Raw genomic sequence first — 26,452 nt, forward strand, 5'->3', positions numbered from 1 at the left:
AAACAGCATGACTTGATCCCAGTTTTCATTTTGGATTTGATCCTTGTTCTCAGAGATTATATCATACGTTAATATATTTCCCAAATTTCTTAAAAATGTTTACAGTGCCTTTCCTGATTTATGGTTTTAGCCTTTAGGGTACCTTCCTCTGCTTACAGCACTCTAAAGGTAAAAAGCCTTCACAGAATGTGCTTCTAAGTATTAATCATATTACTCCTTTCAAATATTATAATGCTTGTTATTATCTTTTATAAGGGGAGATCTCTTATAATTGTCTATAGTAAAATGTCTGGCTGAGTTGGGCACTGTAAGCTCCACTACAGCGGAGGCAAAGGAGAAAGTCAGGGTATGTTTTGTTCATTCTAGAGATCTACATGGAGAGTGACTTACTTCATCCTTAAGCTGCCTAGGAGAATAGTTTAAGCTAGTAATGAATCATGCCCATTTTTAGATTTTGTGTATGAGACAGGATTAATCTGAAGATAGCAGTGTTCAATGTGCAGCCTTCACTTGAGAGTTTTTAAACTTAGGCTGGCCCTTTGCATAAGCTCTTGTTTTAGATGAGATTCAGCACTCTGTTGGGAAATAGTGAGGCATATACTCAAAAATATGCTATAAGATATCCCTAGAAAGGGAACTCTCGAAGCCAAAAATCAAATAAACAAATAGATTAACACAGATGGGAAAAACCTCTTGGAATTAATGCTTCAACTTTTTGCCATCCTTCATTGGACTTCCTTGATTATGCATGATATATATCTACCAGTTTGATTAGTAAACCTACATGAGCCTAGGATTCTGGCAAAATTATATCTTTCATTTTTTGATCACAGTGTTTTCTTTCTGTTAAGTATTGTTGTGGGAAAACAGTGATTACCACTCATTTCTCCTGGGTGATTTACAGAATTTATTTGGGCAAAAAATGGCATGAATTGAAATCTTTCTTGAGGCATCTCAGTGAGCAGTCTCTTTAATTTTTCATCTTCCTAAATGTAACTTCCTAAAGGCCAGGCATCCCCAATCACCAGTGACAGTAACTGCAATGCAACAGCTAAAACCGAGGGCAGCATCTTGACAAAATCAAAATGCATACCGTCTTGCTCATTCACTAGTAAATAATTCTCATCTTCAGAATTATCTTGAATAATGAGATCTTGAATATCTATCAATAGTTTGGTTTAGGTTATAAGATGTATTAATCTCTAAATTAAGCTTTGAGATGCAAATAGAATGTGCTGAATAAATATCAATTATTATTCATTAAAATGCAAATAGGGATAGGCACTTCTGAGTCAGTTTAAGTGGTCAAAATAAATTAAATAAAGGACAGAACACCAGTAATTAGATATTTGTAAATCACACGTAAGATATTGCTGTGATTACTGGACACACATATTGCAAAGCTCTGTGTTTGTCCTTCAGCTTTATGGTGTAGCCTTAGAACACTTTTTGTCTCCAGTGACTATTCAAAATATTCAGGCACCACAATTCATATTAAAATTTTATTAGATGTGTTTTCATGATAACTTCTCAATGATAGTAAATTTTAGCAGCATGACTTTAATTCATTTTAATGAATTCTATAGTTAAATCCCTGTACGTTGTCTAAAAAGTCTACTCTCACTTTCCGGAGCGTAAGTGTATCGGAATGTTTTAGTTTACCATTTAATGAGCATGTGCTTCCAGGTTTGCATAGGTTTTATACTTTCAGTTCTACATGGGGAAACCATTAAATCCTGTATGCACAAATGCCAATCAATGGATAAAAAAAGACAATGAAAATTTTGTGATTTTTTTTTTTTTCCTGCATGCACATCATGAGGGTGATTTGCACAACTTGTTTGGTTTTAAATTGCTGTCAGGACCAAAGGTGGATTGAGAACAAAGTGAACCAGGCTTTTTGTTAAATGGACGCAGTTGCAGTGTGTTGTTAACTTTTACATGTCCTTTGAGATATAAATTTGCAGCAGTCTACTAATGGGTCTGTAATAACAAAGGGAGATTGCTCTTACTATGATAAACATATTGTTAGAACACTGCTTCTGTGTGTATGCATACACATAGCTAATTAATGCTCAGTATAGCCACATGTCAACATGTAACCCTTCATTATCCCTTTAGTTAGATTTTAAAGGCATCAAGAGAAATAAAAATAGTTCTAGGACTTGGTAATTAGTACCTTGTTGAAGCACTGAAATCTAGAAGGAAATAAGATCCAAACATAAATTGAATAACTGTACCCTATCTGCTAATAGCCACGTCTTAAAGCAAATTTGTTTTAGCTATTACCTTGTGTTTAAAAACTAATTTTTTTTAGTGAGTTCAAGTGACTGTTCTATAGAAGGTCTTGTTTTGATCTCCATGTGGAACACTACTGTGAAATTTAATCATGTAAGATCCTTCTATAATTAATATGAAAAAAATCTGGTAAGAATAAATAGCTTTTTGTACATTTTGTCATCACACCAAAATAGGAGATAATTTTAATGTCATTAGAATTAATTAATGTGTATTTAGTAAATTTAAGTTATAGTCCAAGTCTTTGATGCATTTAAAATTGTACTGAAACTGCAGTGCAAAGAGTGATATTTTATGGAGGACAATCTCCATAAATAGATTAAAAATAAATGTTTTTTTTTTTTTCCTTTTCTGTCAATTGTAAAATATGAAAGAATTGTTTTTCACAGAAATGTTGCTGCTCTTCCCTGAAACCAGCTATTCAGTGGCATCAAAAACAGATACAAAGCAGACTAGATAGTCATCTTGAATTGTAATGATGTCAGGAAATGAGAAGGTATCGGAATTAAATATTTCATACCTTCATTCTTTAGAAGTATTGAAAAGAATAAAGAAAAGGGGAATTTCAATAAAATGCTCATTGTGAAAGCTGAGGCTGAACGAGGATGGCTGCCCTTTTCATTTATCCATGGTGGCCCTTCAAATAATTGGAATAGTGATGTTTGTAAATTTTCACGTTACTGTCACTGGTGTTTGCCTTTTCACCTGCTCCAAATAATAATAATAGGAGGTAGTGACTCTCACTTTCATATGTAAAGTATTTTACTCATTTTATTTAAACAAACAGGCAAATGGCATTGTGATCATGGAGACGTGATGGGACAGCTCATGTGACTGGAAAGCTGCCATGGATGGCTATGTGCTTTTTAGGAAAGACAGGATGGTAAGGCAAGGTGCTGTAGTTGCTTTTTATGTGGGAGAACAACTGGAATGTATAGAGCTCTACCAAGGGATGTATGACAAATAAGTGTAGAGTTTATGGGTGGGAAGTAAGGGGCAGGCTACTGTGAGTGTTTGCTGCAGGCTGCCTGATCGGAAGGAGGAAGTTGATGAGGCCTTCTACAGACAGCTGAAAGTAGCTTCATGATCACAGGCACTGGTTCTCATGGGAGACTTCAACTGCTCTGACTTTTGCTGGAAAAACAATGCTGCCAGGTGCACGCAGTCCAGGAGGTGCCTGCTGTGTGTGGAAGATAACATGCTGATGCAGGTGGTGGAAGAATCAATGAGGAGAGGTGTGTTACTGGATATGTTGGTACAATCTATTACATTTGTTGGTACAAACAATGAAGAACTGTTTGGGAATATAAAGGCTGGGAGCAGCCTTGAATGCTATGAAACTATGAGGTAGTGGAGTTCAGGATTTTACACAGAAGGAACAAAACAATAAGTAGGATTGAAATCCTTATGTTCAGGAGTCAACTATGACTTCATTCTGATACTCAGGTTTCTATTTGAAAGTCAAATAATGGGATTCATGTTCATTCATCTTCCTAAATTTCAAGTGTATGCATGTTTACTTCTTCAGTGTGTTGCAGATTCTTTTATAAATGGTGGGAAAAGCTGGCCTGTAACTGAATATGTGTATCTTTTGTACGCTTTTAGTGGCACTGCTATTTATAAGATCCTGTACCTGGGTTTAGGCAATCCCAAGCACAGATACAGGTTGGGCGGAGAATGTCTTGAGAGCAGCCTTGAAGAGAAGAATTTGGGAGTGTTGGTTTGATGAAAGACTCAACACAAGTCAGCAGTGTAAGCCTGCAGCCCAGAAGGCCAACTGTATTCTGGGTTACATCAAGAGAAGTGTGACTAGCAGATCGAGGGAGGTGATTCTGCCCCTCTACTCTGCTCTTGTGAGTCCCAGCTTGGAGTATTGCATCCGGTTCTGGGGCTCCCAACACAAGAAAGACATAGAAGTGTTGGAGGAGATCCAGAGGAGGGCCATGAAGATGATCAGAGGGCTGGAGCATCTCCCATACAAGGACAGGCTGGGAGAGTTGGGGCTCTTCAGACCCAAGGAGCTGCTTCTTTTCAGGAGAAGAAAAGCTTGTGGGAGGATCTTATAGTGGCCTTCCAGTACCAGCAAGGGGCCTACAGGAAAGCTGGGGAAGGACTTTTTAAGAGGGCATGCAGTGATAGGTCAAGGGGAAATGGTTTTAAACTGGAAGAGAACAGATTTAGACCAGATGTTAGGAAGAAATTCTTTATTGTGAGGGTGGTGAGACACTGGAACATGTTGTGAATGCCCCTTACCTGGAGGCATTCAAGGTCAGGCTAGATGGGGCTTTGAGCAACCTGGTCTAGTGGGAATTGTCCCTGCCTATAGCAGAGCAGTTGGAATTAGATGATTTTAAAGATCCCTTTCAAACCAAACCATTATATGAATCTATAATTGTTGGAAGATTGGAACTGTTTTTTTTATTCTTGAAAATTTAAAGAAACTAAGTTATGAGTGTTGAGAAGAACTTTTATCTGCTATGAGGTGCATTAAATCACTAGAGTTACACTTAAAATATAAGGTTTAGGATTATGAGTCACAGGATTAAGCATATTTCTCCTTTTGAGAGGGATAATGTTCTTCAAATGCAGCCCTCACGTGAGGCTTGATAAACCTTATTGGCCTCGTAGTATTTCAACTTTGAGGAGGGGGTGAGAGTCTGAACTTTTGCTTGTTGATACTTATTTCACTTTCATCAAATAGAAAAAGCCATAAAGATTTACAGTTACTGAATGTGAATAGTATCTCATTCTTAAAATGTAAATTCACTTATTTTGAAATGCCAAGAATAGGAAATCTATCCTCTGGCAGAAACAATTCGATATTGTAAGGACATGTCAGCATTTTATTATAATTCCTTTCCTCAGAGTGTAAAAATTTGTTTCAAGCTGAAAGCTGAATTTGAAGTATCAGCCTCATGACAAACTCATGTTATCAGATTCATCTAAAATGGCTATACAGAGCAGAGATCTGTTTTACTTCTGACCATTCTGTACATATTACTGAAATGAACTTATTTGTATACAACCAGCTTTTTAGTGAGATTCATCTGACACTCTTTTGATGGTTACTTTAAAGGGTTGTCAATTATGAGACAAAAAGTAAATATTAACTTTAAACTATGGATGTTTTAGTTGTGCTTTTTTTTTTTTTGTTACTAGTACTCACACAGCCTGAACTAAAGTTCTCTATATTAAACATTTAGAGTCTTAATGCTTAGAAAGTAGATTTCCACTTCTTTCTGTTACTGAGAGAGTTTTACTGCTTACAGATGTATCTATCTCATAACACAAATAAAGTCAAATAAAGGAAAAGGATATGTCACTCTCTCTTAAAAGTGGGTAATTGCTCCAGGTCTCCCCTGCTTGTGAGCTGATGGCATACTGATACACAGGCAGCATTATTTCCTGATAGTACCAGAAGGCTGCTTATTCTTTGTGAAGAAAAAAGTAAAGCTGCTTTGCCATTTTGAGACTTCAAATAAAACAGTATTATAAAATAATAAAGAATAATTCAGATTAGAAAGGTGTGACAACAGTCAAAAAGAAACCCTCAATTCTTTGCCAAATTATCACATAAATAGTATACATAGAGGTATCATTCTCGTTGGCCTTTCAGCAAAAATTATCTGATCTGATGGCACCGCTCTTGACACCAGTAACTTTTTCTTATGACACAGTGTTATGGGGGTGGGCGGAGGAAATTGTCAATTTGGTGTAAAAAAATCAAAGCTTTTAAGTGACTTTAATCTCAAAGAAACAAGAAGACTACATGAGGGTGCAAAGGACGTATGTTCTCTGACTTGTATGCATCTCTTTTTATTTTTATTTTTATTTAAGTTCAAATTGGTAGAATCCTGTAGCTTAAAACTTGAGGCAGCAAGGCTGAGGATGTTTCTAAACTTCAGTAAAGGAATGGAATGGGCTAGATCTTGCAAGTAACATGGAAAAAATGGAGTAGAAGAGAATCTGTAACAGTGACAGTTAGCATTTTGTTTACTGGACTTATCTCCTAGCCAAGTTGGAGTTGTCATTGTATTAATGCAGAATAGTTCAGCCCGTAGAATTCATTATATTTAACATATTGGGTTCAGTTTATATTGATTGGTTACCTGAGCCAGTTCATCTGTCTCCAAGTTGGATGTTTTTTCTATTTTAATAAGCCTCTATAAAGATGTACTCTTACTCATATGTTGTAGCAATAGCTAACAGGTAGCATACTTTTTAACTTTTCGTTAGCTTAACCTCAGACTGAAAATCATATTCTCTTTCAACATATCTGGAAATGTATGGGCAAGACTAAGCCATGATTCAGAGGAATGTCCTTTTAAATTAGAGCTATGAGATGGATATAAGTAATGTGATCAGATGGCATAAATAGAAAAAAGAAAGGGAGGAAAAATTTTTTAAAAACAGATGCCTGGCAGCAATTTCTCACATTCACAAAAAAATGTGTGGAATGACCTTCCAGACATGATTAAGCTCTGCAGGCTAGAATATTGAGCCATTCAGGGAAATTAGAAAGCATCCAGTGGTATGTATGGCAAAGTCAACTTGGAAAAGAGGGAGCCATTAAAATATGCTGATGTTCCTACATACTTGGGGATATCAATATTGAATTTATTATTGACTGTTCATCATCACAATGCTCTGTTCATTGGTACCCTGACTGACTCTTCTTAGTCATCTGTTGGAGGGACTTATAAAGTAATATGATTGATTTTTGCCTTTTGACCTTTTATCTCCTTATTTGCAGGTTTCTTCTGAATTCACTGTACACAGGTTGCCCCTACAAAAGTTGTAATAGTGGAATCATGTCATTTGTAAAGTTCACAATTAATTGCGGAGAATGAATGTTTTCTGTGGCAGAAAGGTAAGTTTAGCTTCTATTACTTACAACCTTTCAGACCTGGAGGAATTCTGTATAGAATATTTGTCTCTATTTTGGATGTTTATTGCAGAATATTTGAAACTTTTTAATCAGTGGCAGTTATTTTTGCTTAACAGATACATGATTTACAGAATTACAGTGCTTGCATTAAGTAGTTTTACAGGTAGACTAAGAAAGCAGACAGAATTCTTATGGGGACTACAGTAAACTGCAATTTGTCTAAATTAAATGTAGAAAGTTTCAGATTTATACTTTTGTTCCAGTTATAAATATGTATGAGTAAAAAAGACCATTCCTAGACAGCAATAGGTAACTGGCTATTGTGCACTTAGGTTGTCTCAAGTCAAAAATCGATTATTGCCACAGTTCATCACAGATGAATCTATCCCAGGGAAACTTAGCTTTGACTAAAAATGTAGTCATGGCAGCAAGAAAATGTTCCTTCCTTCAGCAACTTCTGCATCTGTGTGGTTTGGTCATAAATCCAATGGTGACCAATGCTGGAAAGATTCATTTTGAATCAGGAGATGAAAGATTCTGCTATCTAAAATATCATAAAGTGATTAAAAATCACATTCTTTAGGGACTGTATGGGAACTGAACCTCCGATTGATCACCTGAGGTGAGCACTGAGTCAGCCCTGGGAGCACAGGTGAAGGCAATTCACCTGTGCTGCTGGAAGGGGTGGAGCCTGGCTGCACCTCTCCTAGACCCATTTAAGAGCTGACTACAGTGGGGAGGGATCTCCAGAAGAGATCTCTCCTCTGGAGTTTTGCAGCAAGCCCAGGGTGTGGGTAAGTGTCCTATCTATTCTCTTTCTGTTCCTATAACCTGCTTAGCCAAATTCTCTTGTTTATTTTGTAATTATAACATCTTTATATTCATTGACGTTACAAGGGACAAAGCCAGGAGTATTTTGGGAAGTCGGTATCTTAACAGAGTCAGCAATCTGAATGACTTTTTTTTTTTTTTTTTTAACTTCTGATTTTCAATGAGTGAAAACCTATTCAAATCACTTTAATTGACTTTTTTTCTGCTATGTATGACACATCCAGGCTCATAATAAGCTGGACATTTTATTTTCATAATCAGAAGGCTGTAAAGAGCTAAAACTACTCAATTCTGGAGGGGTTTCAAGCAAAATATGCCATGTATGTGAAAGTGTAACATTAACAGTTGGTTATCCTAAGAGGCAGATGTGTTGTCATTCAAAATTTATAAGATTATAACCTGTAAAATATTCCAAATACTGAAATATTTGTTTACTGTCCTATATAAATCAGACATCCTGTGTGCTGTCATGATTATTCTAAAACCTCAGTGTTTTCCATTTATTATTATTTTTTTAATTTTGTAAAACTAAGTTAATTATATAACGACATCTTGATGATGGCATGCGAATAATGGATGATGAAATGAAACTAGAATTTTCAGATATTGTCATGAGAAAATGAAGTGGTAGTCTTTTTGATTGCTGTATTGTATAAGAATAATTGGTTCATTATCATAATTATATTCTAGTACACGATAGCAAGGTCAAACCAAATAGTAGGAACGGAGGTGTAATGTCAGTTTACAGATTGTGGCAGGTATTAATTGAGGAAATGAGAGTTTGTTACTACTGAAAAGAGACAGGTGAACAGCAAACCCAGAGGACCTTCCCCATGCTTCATATTCTTCACTGTATGTGGTAGCACTTCCTAATTTGGCCATGGACTTGAAAAGGACAAAAGATTGCATCTACATGTTATTTTCCATTTCACTTCAACATAATAGAGAAGTGGAATATATATATTTTATTTTAAATATTTTCCCTTTTTAAACAAACATACTCTATGCTTCACTTCAATGATAACATTTTTAAATACTGAAGTCTGCTTTGTGTTTTAACGTAAGTTCTAATGAACTTCCCTTGGTCGTTAACGTACATCATTAATTATATCACAAAAGGATTTTGGGATATTTTTTCCCTCTATCCCAGAAGTCTGTGATGGTATGAGCAATTATTTCTTTTGACCTATTGAGTACTGACAAACATCAGTATTTTAAAAGGTTTAACTTCCTGCCAGGAAGAGTATACAATGAGCTTAATATTGCTTCTAAACCAATAGCTGAGAAACTGGACAGGATTAGGGGGCGTTTTTATTATTTCTTACTATCACCTGAAATTACTAATAGAGAAGACAAGGTGATAAATGTGTTGAACAAACTATGTTGAATAAGCAGTGTTGTTTTATACAATTCCCAGTATCATAACATCACATGAAACACAAATTAACCACAGAATAAACATGAGAACGTTTTGCTCGATTTCTGTGCGGAGTTATTGCAGTGGTACATAGAAAATTTTTCTTCCACGTTCTCCAGCTAATAATTTTGCCCTGTCTAATCAGCATTTATATGTTTCAAGGAAAGTTCTTGGCTATAAGAATTAAGTGACAATGAGCTTACAAAGTTGAGCATTCAGAAAATGTGTCAAATTACAAAAAACAATAATTTTTTTCTTGAGTCTAATTAGCTGGTCTGTTTTAGCTAAAGCTTCATGGAAGTATCAGCTTGATGGACATATGGAGTCTGAAAACATTATCTGAACATTAGGCAAAAGTGAAAGAGCATTTAGAAACCTCAGAATTGAAAGATCTGTTGGTTAACAAGATAAAGTTCTGTGTTATTCACTGATGTCTCTGCCCTCAGTTGGTATCTCAGTGTGAAGAGGGCCCAGTGAGAGGAGACTGGTAAGCACCTGGGTGTGCTATGTCTTACACCACCTCCAGACTGACTGAGACTTGCCTCTGAAAAGCTGAAATGGTGTTCACTGAAGGTGACTTTCTTTTACTAAAAGAAATTACACATGCTTTACAGTGATTGGAGCATGTGCCGATTTCCAATTATATGGAAGATTTCATTTTTTCATTGTGTTGCAAAGAACAATGTCTTGAACAGAATACCACAGCTGTGAAACTGAACGTGGTTATGTTAAATATTTGGTTTCTGACACTTTTTGTTTTTATCCTCTGACTGGTTAGTGGTATGTAAATCAAAAAACATGTTTTTTAAGACTACCCATAGAAAAACTTAAAAATGAGGGAAGTGGAAGTTTAGTAAAAATTAGGTGCTTAGTTAAAATTATGTTGCTTAAACAGATTTACATTGTAAATTGTCAAAAAGAAAGAATTTGGGTTCCAGATGGTAATTAACCCCTGCCACCTCCTCCCTAGCCAGCCATCTTCTGTGAGGGGAGGTGTTCTAGACAAGGAGCTTTGTCTGCCTTTTGTCCTCTTTAATTGCTTCTGTAATTGAATGACCTGTTATATATGTGTGTATGTGTATAATAAACATATATATGTGTGATGATTATATATACATATATCCGTTTCAATGGTTGTGACTCCATTTTTCCCTTCAGGAAGATGGCATTACTGAATTATACTTATGCAATTAACATAGCTAGCATGGATTTTACTTTGTAGGAATTCTGGGAAAGGAGAAGAAATGGCATTTTGGGAGTTTTATTGATAAATTGCTGTATTTTGATTATTCCCGATTACTCTTTTTCCCTGTGAGCATGTGGCAGGTGATGTTACTCGCGCCCAGACTTCTGGCAAGTTACTGCATCAATGCTTGCTACAGATTTCTATTTGTTACCCACTCAGTAGCTAACCCTGCTCTCCAGGTTCTCAGTGAAGAGTATCCATTAACCAGTGTAATCTGTTACTGTCCTTCTCCCATCAGTCCTGTGCCTTCACCCTTCTGGCTTTTACTCTCCCTTTCCCCCTTCTGGACCTATGAGCCAGTGCTATGGGAACTGGGAACCCCCCCAGCATCCTGCACATCATATTATTTTTTTGCTAGCTGGCAGGAAGAATTATGTAGTGATACAGCAGTACCTCAGTGTGATGCATTTAATGGATGGCTAGGCTGTCAAATATTTGAAAGCAATGTAAGAAGAATGTTTCTTGCCAGTTTGAATAAATATCAGGAAACTGGGGTTGGCAGTAAGTGTTGGGATTCCCGGCTTCCTGGGGAGGCAGCTGCTTTCAGGAGCCTTGCAACTCAAAATTTAATTGTAGCATGTCTATGCTTGTAAAAATGTCAATATTTGCCTGCTGTGCTGATGATAAATTTTATTTCTTCTTGTAAAATATCCCCTAATTAACCACTGGCATGTGTCTGTCCTTGGGAATGAAATGTTTAATTTTTCAGAAAGGAAAGAAATATTTCTCCACCAAATGGGAGGAACTGGCAGCTGTGCCCAATCTCTTCGTTATTGCTAATTTCATTATTGACAAGAACGGGAAGTTAGATTAAGATTTATCAAAGCTGTATAATAATTTTATTTTCTTCATATTGGTGTGATTTGTGTGTTATGGTGCTTAACTGAGTCTTCACAATGTGTGTATTTGCTCTGGATCTGTGTGGATAAACAGCTTGAGTGAGTTGCATTTCTTTGTCCTCAGAATCCTTCTCAAGCAATGCAAATAGGCACCCCAGGGAAACTTGTATGTTAGTAGAAGCTCAGAGTTTTTCCTAGATAATTACTGTGGTGACATAATGAAGTCACAAGGAGAACTCAAAATTTGATTAAAAGCATAAGACCTTACAACATGGGTATTAATCATATACTACTCTTAAACCATGGAAGAACTTTTCCCATATACATGGCCTACTTTGTGTAGGCGAGGAACTTTTAGAATAAATCCTGTAAAGCATTGGTTAATATCTAAAATTTGGCACCAAAACCTGTACAGACCATTAGTCCATGCTACAGAATGCTTTTATGCTTCTAGAATAGCGATTTTTTTTCTCTTTTTTTTTTTTTTTTTTTTTTTTTTTTCTTTTAAGTAGTTGCCTTAGCTTTGCTCCACAGTGAAAAACAGGGATGGTTCCAAAAGATCTCAACAGAAATGTTTTTCACTGAAAGGAGAAAAGTCTTAATGACTTAATGAGTGTGGCAGAAAGCCTGGAATAGGATTGTTCCAGTCAGATGCCAGAAAGGATTATAATGAGGTTCTCCTGGATAACTTATTTACATAAATAGGAAATTGTTATTACTATTACAAAATCAAGTCTTTGACAAAAAGGGTAATCAAAATGATTCTCCTTTACTTTCTTTGTCGGTATATTTAAGATCTCAGGTTTCTGATACATCACAGCCTACCCCAGAGGGATGGGAGCTTTTGCACAGCTGGCACTAATGGTGCAGCAACCAGTGATTTGAAATTGCCTTTTCAGTAATGATGGCCAATGGTGAATTCATTGGTGCTCCTCATTGCTTTTTATCTTGCTCTCTGTTGTATGCGTACTACTCAGAATACATGGTTTCATGTTAATGTAATAAGCAACTTAACTATCTTTCCTATTTTATCCTGGATGTATTCTTAAGTATTCAGGCTGCTGAAAAACAAAGCACCTTGAAACTTGGAAGTTGTTTCTAAGAATGTGTGATAATTCACAGATTTCTAAATTAATTTTATTTGAAGTTTTCCTTCTTATTTTCCCCCACAGAAATATGTCTGGATTAGTTAGCAGTGTAGGATAATAGAATAAATTCATGACTTATTTCCTAAATAAAAAGCTTTGATCAGAATGATTTCTTACTCATCACCGCTTCTATGTTTTGAATGATATTTTCCACAGCAAAATGACTCCTCAGAAATAGAGTAGAATGAGTAAGGCTTAAAGGCAAGTTGTGCCGTTGGTGAGTGATGATGCTTCTCTCTGGCAGTTCAGTCGGCTTTAATAATACAAGGCTCATGTGATTTATTATCTTACAAAGTTGAAATAGTATCTACTAATACAAATGTTTCCATAAAAAAGGGAACTTATTAAATGGAAAAGACAATGTTTTATTATTTTTTTTTCTCCTCAGTTTTATTTCTTGTGCCCTGCAGCTCTAATAGTGCTGCTATAAGAGCAAATACCAATGTACTTAGTGAGGTAATTAAAGAAAGTGGAGAGAAGTTATGTAATGGATACTTACTAAAAGTGAAAGGTATTCAAGCCATTACCAAATGATATATTAAATTATGGAATTGTCTCCCAAGGATGAAAAGACATTGCACAGCCCTTCTTAACTGGTTCTTTTCTAAATTTGAGCAGGGGGAATATGGCCCCTCCCTTAGTTCTACAGATTCTTGGTTCTTTCTGATTATTTTACTGGAGTAGGAACATTTATTCTTTTATTATTAACTCAGACTCCCCATATATTCAAAAAAACATCATATTGTAATCCTGTCTTGCAGCTGCATTATTAATAAGATCTATGCAGTTTTCAGAAAAGTTGCTTTGTTTTCAGATTGTGTTCATCTCTCTACAGTTTTTTGCAGAGCACACCTGAATGTGGCTGAGGAACAGCAGCCAAGAACGCAATGCATGGTATTGTGTAGGGAGAGAACCAGAAGCGGCATGTTTTACGTGCTCAGAAATCTGAGGTGAGGTAATTAAAGATTTTGTTTTCTCAAACTGCAAGCTTTTGAAACTGGGCTTTATTTTTCTTTTTTTAAAACTAATGTGCAGTGTCCTGGGACAGATTCCTATACAGTATTCTTCTCTAAAATTTTCCACTGATATAATATTTGGGCTACTAGAATTGTTTTATTTAGTAAGTGCAAAATTCAACTGTGACAGCGTTATAACCATAGCAATAACATTTTAAATGCTGATACAGAATTCAGTATTTAATCTGGCTTTAATATTGAGAGAAATTTGTCTGGGAGCAAAATTTCATTCATGTTTCAAGCAAATAGAAAAAATATCTGGAAAAATTTTACAGAATTTTGGACTTGAGAACTTACTTTAGTAGACTGTGATACTGGAAGGGTGTGTTCTGATGGTATATGACACTTTTTACAGATCTTACAACATCATTTTAGGTGGGATTCAGCAGTTGCAACCCAATATTGGTGTCATTCACAGTCCTCCTCCTCCTTCCAATCCTATTTTTTAACATTTTATTTTCTGATTCCTTACATGCAATTTCAGTCTAACAATTTATTTCCTTCCTCCACAACTCCCCCTGTTGTGGAGGCAGCCCCAGGAGCACAGGGAATGGCTGCTCCAGGTGCACTTGACAGTGAGGGCAGCAACTGCCAGGAATAGGAATGTGTGTGCTTGGCTGTTGTAGCAAAGCTTCTCCTGCTGGCAGGATAGCACCTGCCTAATTAATCTGACACATGAGGTGGAGAATAATTGGTGTAAAGCAATCTTTGATCAGAGCTCTCCATTTACTCTCTCTCTTGGGAATTGCATAATTTGTGACTTTTTAAAACCTTTATTATATTTCTAAGTGTTCTGTTCTTGTTTTGTGTAGGTCAAGAGGTATCTCTCTGATGCTAGACAATTTCTACTTGCCAAACTTCATGCTTGTCTAAGAATATAATGATAATGCTAGTCTTTTGGAATGAATTTGTCAGTTCTTTATCTTATTTTTTCTGGAACTAACATCTTGTTAATTCACCACTCTGTAGAAGAATATCAAGGGAAATAACCCTGAAATCATCACTTTAAGTGGCATGCCAAGGAACGTGTTTGACTGTAAAATAGCTAGATTGAATTTGTAAACTCAAAGAGAATAACAGTAATTTAAAATGTGGTTTCAATTCTTAAATAATAGCAAGCTTAGTCTATGTTTGAAGCCAAATTTTTAATTGAAGTGCCTTCTATGCACATTTTAGAAACATTCTCTAAGCCATCTTTTTCTTTTTATGAAAATCCCAGTCATTTTTTCTTGTCATTCCAGAGAAAAAGTAGGAACTTTTGAATAAAAATAAGTGCTTAATTTTCTTTTGTTTGAACTGTGGGGTTCATAGCAGGTAGAAACAAATGATTGTAAAGCTTTATTTGTTTTTATTAGATGCATTGCTTGCTCCATTATATTTCATGTGTATTTCTTCTCCACCTCATGAAATTTTGTTGGTTTTGTTAGGATTTTGCTGTCTATACTCACTAATAAACAAAGAAACAAAGTCCTCACTCTTTTTAAAAAAAGATTCTTCTTCTTGTCAATAATTTACTTACAGCATCTCCTAGATGTTTTTCTATTTCTTGTGCAGAAATTTTAATTTGAAAATATTCCTTGCTTACCTAACCTTTTTTTTACTGAGCTGATTCCTCCTTTAAAGCATAATTACAAGATAAGATGTTAATCAGTCTTAAGTGATACAATTTGTTGTCCCCATCTGGCAATTTTAATAGGTTTACTTATTTTACTCTTAAGTTTATCTTCCAGAGTTGGCTCACTGGTTCTTTATGGTTAAAACTGAACTTGCTTTGAAAATTTGTTGCTAAAAGATCATTGTATAGAAACTGGTCATTTAAAAGTCTGCAGGGTACCTCAGGTCTAATAATTATGATTTGCAAAAAATATTTGACAAAGATGAGTAGAGAAGTTAGACTTTGTTCAGACACTTAATGGAGTCTCCATGTTAGCACACAGTATGAAGAAAAATCAATGAAGTGGGTTTAAAAACTTGTGGTCACACTTCAGAAAAAAGGAAGGGAGAATGTTGAAGTATTGTGGTGTTTCTGTTGAAAGATACAGATATTTTATGTCTTCTTCAGTAGCCTTACTTTAAGTTTCTGTTTATGAAACCTGCAGAAAAGATCAGTCCTGGAAATATTTTAGACTTGTTGGTAATATGAGTTTATGCAGACAGCGTATGACTCAATATAAATATAACCAAAGTCAAAATGATGTATCTAGAAATAAGAAATGAAGGCCATATTTATGGAAGTTTCCTGGATCCTTGACTGGTGAAAGTACTAAAGAGGACATAGGGAGTCAGGGCAAACAAAGTAACTTCTGTGTTTCTGGTGTGACAGAGTAGTTTTGTCCTTGGCTGTGAAGTAGTGCAGGAAGGTCTGAAAGGCATCTATTACTAGAAAGGTTGAGAGCTATGTTCCTTAGTCTGTGACACTGATACTGAAAGAATTCCTGGTGATTGATGTTAATAATTTAAAAGGGTGCAGAATAATAGAAGATGTAGAAAAAGGTCATATAAATAATGCTTGATGAAATTTTCCAGAAAACCTGTTTATTTTACCAACAACTATATTACTAGGTGCAAAATGCATAAATCCCTTCATAGAAGAAATATTTGGTGGTAAAAACGTTCAGCTGTAGTAAATGTGTTTCTGGAAGGTGTATGTTGGAAAATGGATCATACCTAGAGATCTGGAAATACTTGGGTAGGTTTTAAGTTTCTGAAATAACAGCAAAATGTTCTGGCCTTCTGAACCCCAGAAAACTGTGGAAAAATTAGGGAAACTGGTATTTCGCATGTAATAAAAGATGCTGTGTGGGAACAAAAGTATCCCATTATAGTCTGCGCAGGTTGTGATAGACACAGGTAAGCAAATCGTGTTCTGCTATTTATTTATTTTTGGATGTTCAACTTTTATTTTTTAAAAAATTATTATCTTTTGATGTAGTGGTTTGTGTATGGATTTCTTTTAATTTAAATAAAAGCTGTAGATGAGATATGGTGGCCATGACTTGTTCGTTACTGACAAATGTCTTGCAATATCCACTCAGGCTATATCCACTCATCAGATAAAATGTGAGGTGCAACAGTGTAGACTTCAGTTAACAGTGTTAACTGCCTTGCCAGATGTGTATACTCACAAGCCCTTCAGCCCTCAAGTCCACATTTCAGTCTGGCTTTGGAGGGTATTTGCTTGGTAGTGGCACCTCATTCACAGGACTGCAGAGCTGCTGGATCAGAAGAGCAAGGAGAGGGAATAGTACAGTCTATACCTATTTTCAGTCTTTTTGTTCTAGCCTGTATTTGAACATAACTGTGCAGCCACTGATGAAGAGATGGAGAAATGAGGCGATTCAGCAGAACCATATCTCTCTTAGCAGATTGCACAGTGTGTTCTGTTCTTTGCCTATGCAGATGTCTGTGTTTGTGAGTCAAACTGGAGGCATGTAAAAGATATTGGAGATTGTTGAATATTTGTTGTCAAAGCTTTGTAAACATCTTCCAGACCAAAGAAGCCACCATCTGAAAGGAAGCTTGTGAGAAGCATAAGAACAGGAAAGAGTGGTTTTTGAATTAAAGTGTCAAAGAACCTTAATTGACATATAAGTAAATGTCTTTTTTTTATTTACTCATTCTTATGGAAAGGAGGAGAATGTCCAAATCTGAAAGCTTAACCTACTTGCAATATACGTTTAACTGAGTGGATAACATGGTACCTCTTTTATCAGTCTAAGAGTGTCTTCATATTTTAGGACAGGATTTCTCTGATAGATTTTTACATCCATCTAGCCAAAATCTATTGTATCCATCTTACTGACAAGTTCTTTATTAACTATAATGAAGTATAGCTACATGTAGATAATATCGATGGAAAATGATGAATCCTATTCAAGATATGTGCCAGAGAACTCCCATGGGCAGTGAAATATTGCACATTTCCATTAAAATGAGTGTACTTTCTGAAGTAGTTGTGAGAAAATTATATCCATTCTTACCAGCATAGCAGCATGAAAGTTCAAGCATTTCATTAATGGAGGGGAAAAAAATCATACACATTGTATAATTGACTGATTTATGCTGAGAAGTGCTGTTTATCTTTTAATGATCAGACTGCAGATCAGACTGGCTGGTGTAACTTTTCCTTTGTTTCAGAACATTCTGTTCAGATATGACTGGACAGATATGTGCCTGAAAGATTTATTTCTGACAAAAGCCAAGCAGGCTTCTCCTGCTGTTGCATATCCTGGGTTCTGAATGCAGCTCTCTTAAATAACATTAACCTTTAGCTGGCATTTTGGAGCTAAGGGAGAAAAGAATCGATTCATGATTTCCTAAACTGTCCATTCATGAATGCTGAATGTTTTACTTAACTATTCTTTCTGTTTTTGTTGGCATAACTTTCTATGCATTTTTTGAGACTTCTTTATGGACCATAAAGAATATCTAAAATTTTTTAAATGATGGCCAACAGGTATATCTCGAGTCACAAACTTTAGTTAGTTTGTTTATAATATTTGTTAAAAGTTCCTCAAAAATTGCATAACTTCTGCAAACAAATGCTTCAGTTTGCTTTTTAACTGTTAGAATAATGGGTGTAGACATTTAGTAAATGTAACTTTTAAAAAATCAATCTTTTTATTAGTGTTAATGGCATGTATGCAGTACACTGAAATAGTGGATCTTTAGTGACTTCCTGAAGATAAGCAATGGGATTCTGACAGTGGGATTCTTCTGTCGGAAGTGTTGTTTTTCACACTGACTGAGCAATAGGCTTCTGAATCTTTAAAAACTTTTAGTTGACGAATTTAGTTTAAATTTAAGAAAAATAATAATAAAAAAATAAAAATAAAAAAAATTGGAAGTCTTCCAATAGCATTGTCAGCTTAGTCTTGGAATCACGGAAGTTTCTTTCCTCTTATTCATATCTCTTTCCTAATTTTGTGAAGCAAGTACGTAATTGTAGATGGATTTCAAAACATAGGAATGAAGAAGCAGACACTATTTATTTATTGAATACACAAGACGTAACACTGAGTGGCACATGAAGGCTGAGAGTATTTGTTTTAATGCATGATGAGTCCACTTGTGGAGGGTTTTTTTAATATACTCTGGGAATCAGTAACAAGCTTCCATACTGGGCAGCAATACAAAGAATTTTAAAATTCTAGGATAATGTTTTCTACTTTTTTTTTTTTTTTTCTGAATAAAATAAAATGATGTAGACCTTAAGTCATCACGTAGTCATTGAGTCAGTTGGTTTACCTCTGTAATCCACTATGCCACTTTGAGCTACTTTGTTATTATCTGAGACATAATCACTGAGATTTTAGATATGCTTTCAGCACTGTGTAAGGGGAGTATTTCCAGTGATCTACCATAATATATATTTTAAATTGTGTCATCAGATTCTTGGAAAGTCTATGGAAAGTCCATTTCAAAAACTAGCTAGCATTGGTAGAAGTACTAGGTACTGAATCAGTTCATGCTTGTGTTCAGAACAATAGTGAGAAAAATTAAAGCTTTTTTTTTTGGGGGGGGGGGGGGGGTAATTAAATAGTACAGTGGGTTTTTTGACTATTCTGGTCTCAGTTTTTTACATATTCTGTTGGACTTAGCAAATTCAACTGCTTATTCCAGAATTTGCAGGAATACAGAGCTCCTAATACTTTGCTTGCTGTAAATGCTGTCAGTGCATATATATGCATGGACCATAATTTGGAGTTGAAATTGCATGCCAAATTGTTGTACCGTTGAATTTATTTAATCTTCCATTACAAATGAAGAGTCATCTTGCCGTTAAAGATAATGCTTCTTGCTGTGTTCTTTGGCATGAAGCTTAATCCTATCTGTGAAGGAAGTTTGAAAGGGCTGATGTAGTGAAAGCAGAGTTGCCAAGTATGCTGTGCCTGCTGTGACCCCTCTGTGCCTGTCAATCCTAATACTCCAGGCACCTGATTGTGATGTCGGGTATTTGGCCTGTTTAAGGAAATGGCCTGCACTCTCATTGCTAGAAGTACTCTGTCTTGCTGTAGAGATCTGCTCCTGATGCAGTGTTGGCATCGGGTGGTCACCGTAACTTGCAGTGTAGTGGCGTCACATACCTCATCACCCACAGATACTGCCACATGTCCCTGAGGAGACATTGCATGCATCCTTTTGGTGACCTTGCCACTCAGGTCCCTACTGTGCCACCACTGTTCCTCCCAGACTGTGAGCTGAAAGTTGTGCTTTTAAGCAAGTACATATTCATACACGTGTAATGATGGCAAACAGTGGAAAAATAACTAAGGTTTTGCTGTAAATGTTAATTAACTAAGAAAATGGATGTGAAGGCACAGTAAGAGTGGAAAATAGTGCTGGAAATTACTGCTAGCCTATCCAAAAGTTTGAACTTTTGTCTTCATACATTTGTAACTTTTGAGAATGCCCCTTTCCAGAATGCTTTGTAGAAGGATCCAATTTCAGATAGTATTTCAACTTGTTTTTCAGTGACTTTAGTATCTGTCAACTAGCCTATCTGAGAAGCATTTGTTTACGTATAGTTCTCAGGAGAATAATAGGGGATTTTTGTATGTATATACATATAAAACCTTATATAATATATATATTTAAACAATCTCCTTTCAATGAGAGATAGAATAAAACAAAGCAAAACAAGACAGAAAAAATAACCAACCAACAGGAAAACCAACAACCCTTTCTCCACCTATAGCAAAATACATTACAAAAAATTTGTTTGTAATTCATCTCATCTGTCAGCTGATTTTTTTGTCTCAAAGTCTATTTGCATATAAATGAAAGTATATATTCAATTTAAGCAAAAATCTCTTATTTTGCTTCTTTTGATAATCCCTTCTGTCTTATTCTTGCTTTTTTCACAACTTCACAAACTAGCTGCGTCCTTTTTTATCTTGTGCACAGTATGATAGCTGACTCTTGATGGATGTCCACAGGTGTTTATAATGAAAATAAATAGTTTTTCTTTTTAGTATATACTTTACTTGGGCTGTAAATTAAAGCACTATGTAATTCTATGGAATTTCTGTGTTTTTTCAATTTTTGTAGTTGGCAGACACATATCAGGATCCTTTTTATTTGTATTCTGTGTACATTTATTGTATGAATAATGCTCACCTCTACCTTTTCTCTGGCTGACTCACAGGGGCTGGAGCTCTAAATGTTCTACTGCTAGCAAGAGATATTTTAATGGAGTATAATTTTGTCTTTTGCTTCAGTAGCTCTTACAGTAAATTGTCTTATGATACATTATTTTATACTTTTTATAAATAATTTGAAGTCTCATTGTGTATTAGGATACATATTCCATTCACTCATTCACTTTCAGTTCCTCTCTCACAGTTTTGATAATGGAACTAAGGATAAGATGTAGGTAGCAACAAGATACAAACGTGAAAACTCTCCCAGAATACCTTTCACTAACTTAATGCCATGTTTGAACAACCTTACCTTTTTTTTTTTCCTGGCACCATGAGCTATAAAATGAAGTGTTAATAAAACAATGGATTTGTATAATTTCATTCTCATTTATATGTGCTTTCATTTATTAATGGAGTTTTTTATAGGTTGTAGAGATAAGTTGTAATTTTAACTTGCAATGTTACTACTTCTATTTCTGAGGAGTTAACAAGGATTATAAATAGCTAAGAGACAGCTTTGGCAGTCATTTAGAGCTTAGAACTCTCACATTTTGTGTAAGAAATACTTGCCAGGTATAGTGCTAGTGACCTTGATTGGAAGACTTAACAACAGTAAAGTTGAATTTATTTCCAGGTCCTTATTTTTACCTTTAAGACGTATTCTAGATGTTTATAAGCATTCAAAAGTTATACTCTTTTTGGTGTGTGTGTGTGTACTAAAAATAGCTTTTTGACAACATATTTTTCAGATAAACACAGAGTAAACCTTGCTTCTCTGCCCCCGTAGTGTATCACAGATGGAGTAAATGGGGCTGTAACTCCCCTGGGTTTTTAAAAATTCACTGCCGTATTTCAGTTATTGTGGCTGCATCATTGCGTTACTATTAAAACTGTCTGACCCAGTCTGGCGTACTGGATGTAAAGCCCTGCTAGATTAAACTGATAGCTTTGCTTAAAATCTCTTTCTGGTTTGTTAATCACCAAAACAGAAGCTATAATGTATTGTAAATATTTACTGGACTGAGAGTGCTGTGATGCCCAGATAATCTGGTAGTTTTGAGAGGGAGTAGTGGGCAGTTACTCCAAACAAAGAATCAAGTATACGTAGGAGTAACTGCCCCAATAATTTTGATGTACGTAGTTCAAATGACTTGGTCAAACTCTCTATCCCTGGAGTGCAAGGAAAGATTTACTTGTAATATGATAATTATTTCAATAGGAAATCCTGTATAATTTTAACATTTTTAAATGACAGGAAAGATGATTGAAGTGACTAAAATCTTTGACTGGAAATACTTTGTGTTTGTTGTTTTTCCTATTTTGTGTATGATGCATATTGAAACAGAATGCAAATTTGTGAATAGGCATCTGCTAACATGCTCACTTCTTTCAGTTTTTTTTTTCTACAAAGAAATGTGTATGTGAATCTGTGAAATGTATTTTAAAAGATTTTTTCTTTTCTTCTTCATTTTACAGAGTCAATTTTTATTTTGTAATAGTGATTTGCTGTTTTATCACTTAAATAATTTGACATAATGAAGTTAAATAACCTCTCATTCAATTTGGTTGCACAGTTTGTTTCCTGCCAAAGTCTTTGTTTTGAAAACTTCAGTTCTGTTCTCCCCTGCACCTCTCTTGGCACAATGAAAAATATCTGCAGGATGTTAATCTGTTAATCTTCCTGGAAAGCATATTCAAAAGGAAATGGATGTTATATTTAAAGCAGGAAAGGAAAGTGTTAATTGTAACAGGATGTTAGTGAAAACAATTATAATGTAGTATTAACTTGTCATTGCAAAAACTAAATTATAGCATTGAAGTATTTTACTAGAAAAAAATGCAAATTGTATCATATAATAAAATATGCATTTTCTGATATAACCCACAGGCTACATAAATGGCCAAGAAACAAAGGAGTGGTTGTTTGCAAATTAGTTAGCTAAAGGCCTTTCAGGACAGGATATGTTTATTTAAATAACAGCACTTATTAGTGTTAAATATTATATCAATTATGTTTTGCTTTAACAATAAATATCTTTGTTGCCTCATTGTGGATAAAAGTATGTTTTAGTAAACATAGTAAGTATATACTTTGTGATATCGTTTCACTTTGCAAATTAATAAATGGTGATAATGATATGATATGAATGAGCAACTTGAGATTAAATTTCAAGCACTCCTAATATCTTTCAAAAGAGTAAATTTTACACAGTATTTTTCAAGATATCTAATGAAACTTCACATTCTAGTAAGAATTATTTTCTTGTCTGAATTCTTTCTTTAAAGGATATCAGAAAGTATTGTGTTATTTTGATATCTCTGAATCTCTGGGAAGTCTTGAAAGTTTTCCTTTTAAAATATTCACCGTACATAGGAAAAATCAAATATCACCACACTCCCTTTTTGAAATTATTTAAATTTGAAAGTTTTCTTAAAGAAAGATAGCAGTCAAAGGATGCTGGTAATAGCAAATGGACATGGTGCTCATTGCAAAAACATGAATGAGTACACTTAGAGATATCACATATCTTCTTTAACCCCATCTGAATGAGATGCAATGCAGCTTTGCTTCCCTGCAGCCTTTCATAGTATGAAAAGTGTCTGGCTTTGTGATTTCTGAAATATTCTCATTTGCTTAGTTTTCCTCATATGGTTATTAAACTTCTGCTAAGGCTGGTGTAGCAATTTGGAATAAAGTGCAAAATAACATGGTATTTTATGAACTTGTAAATATGTCATTAATATAGAACAACTTTTTTTCTGTTTTGGTGGTAAGAGCAGAATATTCTCTAGAGTTAAAGAAAAGGGTCATAGCACACTGCGTGTTTATTTGTCATTAGGTGGGAGCTGCCAGACATCCCTGGTGTTCCTTTGGTCAAGCCACTGCCCTCAGCTTTTTGCTTCAGCACATGCCAGTGAGTCAACCACCCTCTGGTCCAGACTATACGACGGCAAAGCATCATTTTTAGTGTCATTTAGCTGCAAACTTACTGTTGTGAACTTATTTTTGTGACTTTTCTGTTTCAAATAGCACAAGCATTGGCCTTGCACTTTTCCTGTGCTGATTTCCTGATTGGAAGACTGTATGAGCTACCATTCATATCAGAACTGGGGTTATTCCAGTTATTGTTCTGGATGGAGAGTTTAGGAGGAGTTCTCAATTAAGCTAATTTTCAGCAGATTAACCATGTATTTTCTGGACTATCTTCTAGTTGCAGTTTGCTTATGCAACCTATTGTTACTTATATTGTAATGGCGTTTTAATGAAGATGTGAAATTTTAGAAATTACTGAATTTATATTTTCTAATTTAGTAAGAAGTGGTGCAGTGGTGGTATATGTACTCCTAGAAATTTGAGGTTCTGGATTTCTATCCATTTCTCTAATGCTGTTGCTTACTGTTGCAATAATAAGCTTTTGGTTTGTTTATAAGGAAAGTGGCAAGGATCTTGTCTGCCACTTTGAGAATAAAATTTGTTTTGAAGCATTGAGTTTACTGCATACTGAACAGTAATGAGCATTCCTGCTAGTTCAGCTATGCTAATTCTTTTTAAGATAGCATATATGTTCATGAATTAGAAGACATACAGTCTTGTTCTGTCAATAATACCACTGAATCAGAAGAAATATGTGTAGATGGTAGTTCTAAATGTGAACAGTGTGGGCCATTCAGCATTGTTCCACTCACTTTTTGATGGGGAAAAAAACATATTTTTGCAATAGTTAGTCATTAAGCAAATATCACTATTAGGAACAACCAAGGCAAATAAAAATAAATGAACAGTGCATTCTGTCAGACACATGATCTTAAGCTTCACTTGCTTCATTTAGCATTTCATCCCTAGAGTGGTGTTTATATTAGGCCCTCTGTTACAGATTTTATCACATGAGTCAAGCACTTATAACATCATCTTTATTAGGTGACTACAATAATAAATACATTTGTTTTCCTTTTCATTTTCTTTGTTAGTTAATTGTTTCAAATGTGGAAGAAAACAATTTTAAATAGGTAGGAGAGCAGTAGATTGGACTAAACCTGGAGAGGGGGAAAGTGAACAATGAAGCCATGTTTTCATTAGATTAGAAATATTATTCTTTGGAACTCAAGGTGCAAATTATGCTGTGCCGTAATGTTCTTTTCAAATGCACAAGATAAAATTTGCATATCTAAATTGGATCAGCTTGAATGGGCTTCCCTGCTGTCTCACCCCCTCAGCTGCAGTCTTTCTGCAATGGCCTGCAGGTGGATCCAAATAATAATGTTTAAGCCTATTTTTAAGAGCATCACTAAAATAAATATATATATTTAATTTATATTTATTTCTTGCAGTGAATATCAGCAAAAATGCCTCATCAGAGTATAATCTACATGATAATAGGAGATTTAAATTTAACCCAGTTTGCACTGGCTTTAAAAATGACAATCTCCACCGACTCAATAAAATCAATATTTTTTTCAATGTTAAAATATCATCTCCCCCCCCCCCGTTTGTTTTTTTTTTTTTTTATGCAAAATTTTACAAAATATAATGTCTTTATCATAAATTAGAGCAGTTTTACTATCAAGATGAGGGAACAGAAAGACCTTGCAAAGATTCTTTATCTACACTTTATCACACTGGGTTTATGCTCATTTTTTTTTTTAAAGATAGGATTACTGCACTGTTTCTGATTTCTCTCATTCCTTTCCTTGAACTCCTTTCTGCTAACTTTCATAACATTTTATTACATCTGGCTTTGATGAAGTAGATATTTTTTTTCCATTGAAAAAAAATTATATTTTAATGGGCTTGCCCAAGTATACTTTTTATTCAGTCTGTGCAGCTGCAGAATTTCATTTTTTTTATTTTGTGTTCATTTGATAGTTTGACTTCTTTTTACTTGACAAGGATGAACTGTGAAAGAAATACTTTAATCTCTGAGGACAACAGTGGTACAGTTCAAATTTATATTTTCTGGTTCCTATACAGTAAACGAGATCTAAGGAGTTAATTTTACACTGTTTCTAGGTAGATATACTTCAATATGTTATATATATATTTAGTGCAATCTTAAACTGTAATGCTTTCTGTAGGTGACTGTAAAAAATGAAGTACAGACAACTTCAAGTTTATGTCAGTTCAGATATACTTATGTTAAAAGAGTTCATTACGTTCATGTATGGAGAACGCTGTAAATAATGATCTTTATTTCTAATGAAAAATTGTAGCAGGAATGGCTTTGACATCAGTGGAGCTTCTCTGGTCCCAGTCCTGGGTACTGAGGTTTGGAACTGGTCACAGGTGAGAAGGTGTTTCACCTGTAAAAGGTGATTCAGGATGTTTGGACTACAATCTGCTGTAAATCAATGGACTTAATGCAAAGATACATTTGTTCCGAGCAGGTGGTATGGTGCTGTGTTTTGGATTTACAAAAGCACTAATGTTGTTAACACACCATCGTGGTTTCGGTTGAGACATAGTTGATTTTCTTCATAGTTTTTATGATGCTATGTTTTGGCTTTAGGAGAAAAACTGTGTTGATAACAGCCATGTTTTAGCTGTTACAGCAGTGCTTATACAGAGACAAAGATATTTCAGCTTCCTGTGCTGTCCTATCAAAGGGGGTGAGGTGTGCAGAAGGAGATGG

The 26,452-nt window shown here is 35.1% G+C and overlaps 1 protein-coding gene across 1 annotated transcript in view; it reads left to right on the forward strand.

Moving 5' to 3' along the window:
* THSD7A (thrombospondin type 1 domain containing 7A) overlaps positions 1–26,452 on the forward strand; it is a 245,876-nt gene that overhangs the window by 14,153 nt on the left and 205,271 nt on the right. The window contains exons 2-3 of the mRNA XM_042888490.1: positions 7,052–7,168; positions 13,503–13,622. The gene's annotated coding sequence lies outside the window, so the exon portion shown is untranslated. The remainder of the gene's footprint in view (positions 1–7,051; positions 7,169–13,502; positions 13,623–26,452) is intronic.

The sequence above is a fragment of the Lagopus leucura genome, unplaced genomic scaffold (assembly GCF_019238085.1).
Source record: "Lagopus leucura isolate 7727_CA_CO unplaced genomic scaffold, USGS_WTPT01 Super-Scaffold_100157, whole genome shotgun sequence".
NCBI lineage: Eukaryota > Metazoa > Chordata > Aves > Galliformes > Phasianidae > Lagopus > Lagopus leucura.